The following is a 3,956-nucleotide window of genomic DNA, read 5'->3' as shown; positions in this document are numbered from 1 at the left end:
AAGACACTAAAGCAGGTGACTCAGTGCCTGAAATAACCCAAAGAGCCAGCAATTTTCTCCTCCTCCAGTTAAACCTGTCCAACATTGAGGAACCCATCCAGGTGAGGGCTGGCAACTCTAATTTACTCAGATGCCTTTCTGCAAGAGATGCAAATATTTGCTAATGCTTACTGATACATTAACTGGTTAGATCGAAGCATTCTCCACCCTATCTGAAAAGTGTTTACCAGAAGAAATAATTCCTCCTTTTGGGTCATCTAAAGGCCTGCAAAGTGACAATGGCCCATCTTTCACAGCAGGCATTTCCCAACAGCTATCCTCAGCTTTAGGAAACCAATATCACCTTCAGTCTGCCAGGAGACCGCAGTCCTCTGGAAAGGTGAAAGTGTTAATCATACTCTAAAGAAGACTAGCTAAGTCAGAGGCCTGACTATCTAACACACATAGCTTACTCCGGGTTTGAGCTGCTCCAAAGGAAAACTTATAAGTACATCCTATTGAGTTAACATACAGAAGGTCTTTCCTAACCACAGATCTCCTAATAGATGAAAGGGCTCATCAATTACAAAATTATGTCGTCAATCTAGGACAGGTGCAAAGGCACGCTGCGAATATGGAAACAAAAGGCTTCCCATTCTGTTTCAGCTCAGCTTGGGATTTAGTCTTACTAAAGACATGGGAGGAAGTTCTCCAGCTGACCAGCTTTCCCCAACGTGGAAAGGATCACAGCAAGGCCACCTGAGCTCTCCAACAGACCTTGAACGCCAAGGGATTCACAGGTAGGTACACCTGTGTGGAAGTAAAGCTGTTGCTTATTCTGGTAGCCCAGTCTGAGGCTGGGGGAGGTGGGCGCGGTGTTATTTTAGCGTTGGCGGAGCACTGGCACTGTCGCTGCGCGTCTGCTCCTCCTCGCTTTTCTCCTGCCGCCCTAGTCCCGCAGTGGCCATGAGGGAGATCCTGCTATCGCAGACTCCACAGTGCGGGAACCAGATCCACACCAAGATTGGTGGCCGCGGCTCTGAGGGCCCAGCGCAGGCCTGCCGGGTGGCCTGGGAAGATGTTGGCAGTCGCAGGAGCTGTATTGAGGCCCCTGGGCTCCCTGCCTGGGTCGCGGTGGACCTGGGTGGCTGGCTAGGCAGCCAGGGCGGACCTCCAGGGATCCAGAGGCCTGGGGTGGGGTTAGGAGAGGGGCTGGGGATAGAAGAGGGGCTGGGGAGCCTCGGGCTCCGCGGCCTCCGTGACTCAGCCCTGGCCTGTCTGGCCCCTCCTGTCTCTCGCAGTTCTGGGAGGTGATCTCTGATGATCTCTGATTTCATCGACACTGCTGGGACCTCCCACCGGGACAGGGACCTGCAGCTGGAGCGCCTCAACGTGTACTACAACGAGGCCAGGTGTGAGACCCCAGTCCTTCCCCCACCGCCCTGCTGGGAATGGCGGCCCTCCCCTCGCTGATGCCCTCCCGCTCCCCTCAGGTGGCCGGTACCTGACCCGCGCTGTGCTCGTGGATCTGGAGCCGGGCACCGTGGACTCTGTGTGCTCGGGGCCCTTCGGGTGGGTCTTCAGGCCAGACGACATCTTCGGTGAGCTGTGGGTGAGGACTGGGGTGGGGCTCCTTAGCCAGGGCAGCTCAGATTCACAGAGTGCCCCAAGGTCATCGCTGTGGGAACTGTGGAGCTAGGGCCCCTGAACACCTTCGTATCCCGAGTCACTCAATCTCCTCCTCCTAAACGGGCTTTGGCAGGAAGGCCCAGCTGTCTGCCTGAGATGAGCTGCTGATGCAGTCTTTCTGCAGGGAGCTGAGCTGGGGGCAGAAGCTGCTGCTTTCCTTGGGGATGGGCAGGAGCCACCTGCAGAAGGTCTGTTGTTAGGCTGTCTCAGGTTCGGCTCCTGACTTAATTTCTAACAGGGGACGCTGCTATCCTTTAGCTTTGGGGGAGGGAGGTCCACCTGCTCCACCTGCAGGGTGAATGGTGCTTTCACCTCACACGTGATACTTGGCCCTTTTTTGCATTGTGGTGGCCCCTGATGACTATATCTGGCCATCCAGTGACTTGCTGTACTGTCTTACAGGTCAGTGTGGGGCCAGGAACAACTGGGCCAAGGGGCACTACACAGAAGGTGCAGAGCTGAAGGCATCGGTGATGGATGTTGTGAAAAAAACATCAGAGCTGTGACTGCCTGCAGGGTTTCCAGCTTACCCGCTCCCTGGGTGGAGGGACTGGATCTGGGATGGGTACCCTTCTCATCAGTAAGATCTGGGAGGGGTACCCAGACAGGATCATAAACAGTGTTCTGCCTTTGCCCAAGGTGTCAGACACCATGGTGGAGTCCCACAGTGCCACCCTCTCAGTCCACCAGCTCATAGAAATTGCAAATGAGACCTTTTGCATTGATAGCAAAGCTCTGTAGTTCTGCACGACATCTGTTCCAGAACCCTAAAACTGCCCACACCCACTACAGTGACCTGAATCACCTGGTGTCTGCTACCATGAGTGGGGTCATCATGTGCCTGCGCTTCCCAGGCCAGCTGAATACTGACCTGCAAAGGCTGGCCATGAACATGATCCCATTTCCCCGGCTGTGCACTTCTTCATGCCTGACTTTGCCCCACCGACCAGCCGGGGCAGCCAACAGTACCGGGCCCTGACTGTGGCTAAGCTCACCCAGCAGATATTTGATGCTAAGAATATGATGGTTGCCTGTGTAGCCCCGTCATGGCCACTACCTAATGGTGGCTGCCATTTTCAGAGGTTGTGTGTCCATGAGGGAGGTGGATGAGCAAATGTTCAATATTTAAAACAAGAACAGCAGCTACTTTGCTGACTGGCTCTCACAATGTGAAAACGGCCATCTGTGCCATTGCACCCAAGGGGCTAAAAATGTCAGCCACCTGCATCGGCAACAACACGGCCATCCTGGAGCTGTTCAAGTGTGTTCCAGGCCTTCCTGCACTGGCACACGGGTGAGGGCATGGATGTGATGGAGTTCACCAAGGCCGAGAGCAACATGAACGACCTGCTGTCTGAGTAAGCAGTACCAGGATGCCATGGCCAAGGAGGAAGGAGGTGGTCTAGAGTCTGCCTTTTCTGGGTAAAGAGGGGAAGCGGTGTGGATTCTCTAGTGTGTTCTGATAGCCATGTGTCACTACGCACTTATTGTTTGTGTCTTCACATCTCCTCTTGTCGCATTTTAAAGCATTTTCATAGTATGCAGTTTTGCCTAATAGAGCATTCTCTTAGCATCTGCTTTCACCTGCACTTTCTATAGGTATTCTGAGTACTGCTGGCAGATGTAATTGTGCTGCAAGGTTACAGCTGACTTGGGCTTCTATGCCCAGGAACAAGCATTCCAGTGGTTCCTGGTGGGGTTAGTATGGGCTATGGACATGGTAGGCATGCTTCACAGGAGCTTGAACCTGCCCTGGGCCTTGGTCATCTGCTCAGTAGGGAACCTGCTTCCTGAAGGCAACCCTGGCTTCTCCACAGGACCAGCTGGTCTCTGTAACTTAAAAGTGGCCAGTGCTGCCCACCCCCACCCTACTTCCAAAAGGGTTGGGCAATTCTACCCCAAGGTGGCACCTTGGAGACAATGTAGTAACACTGCTGGTCCTGAACCAGCAATAAAGGGTGGTCAAATAGGGGGCCAACTACCCCTTCCCCATGGCGTGGGTGTGTCAATGTGACCTCTTCCCCCTAATCATGTGGGCACACGAATATCTGGCAGGGGCAGAGACTAGTTGGCAGGAATCAAGCCCACTGTGTACTCACATGCATGTAGAAGGGAATTAGGCCCTGGGGGCTGTACGTGTGGTCACTGGGCCTGTGTGTGTCTCTCCAGGGCATGGGTGCAGTTTCTGAACAGAAACTGGGAATCTGGCAACCAGTGATGAAAATGCCTACTCAGGGGCTGGAGGGATGGCACTCTCTGAAAAAGCAGCTAATGTACACTGCCTCTTG

At 53.9% G+C, this 3,956-nt stretch overlaps 1 pseudogene; it reads left to right on the top strand.

Annotated features, from left to right (window-relative positions):
• Window positions 1-945: 945 nt before the first annotated feature.
• On the top strand, window positions 946-3,094 carry LOC105516710 (annotated as a pseudogene).
• The last annotated feature ends 862 nt before the right edge of the window (window positions 3,095-3,956 follow it).

The sequence above is a fragment of the Colobus angolensis genome, unplaced genomic scaffold (assembly GCF_000951035.1).
Source record: "Colobus angolensis palliatus isolate OR3802 unplaced genomic scaffold, Cang.pa_1.0 Scaffold288, whole genome shotgun sequence".
In the NCBI taxonomy this organism is placed as follows: Eukaryota; Metazoa; Chordata; class Mammalia; order Primates; family Cercopithecidae; genus Colobus; species Colobus angolensis.
The sequence above is the reverse complement of the archived record's forward strand: the minus strand, read 5'-3'. Positions and strand labels throughout refer to the sequence as shown.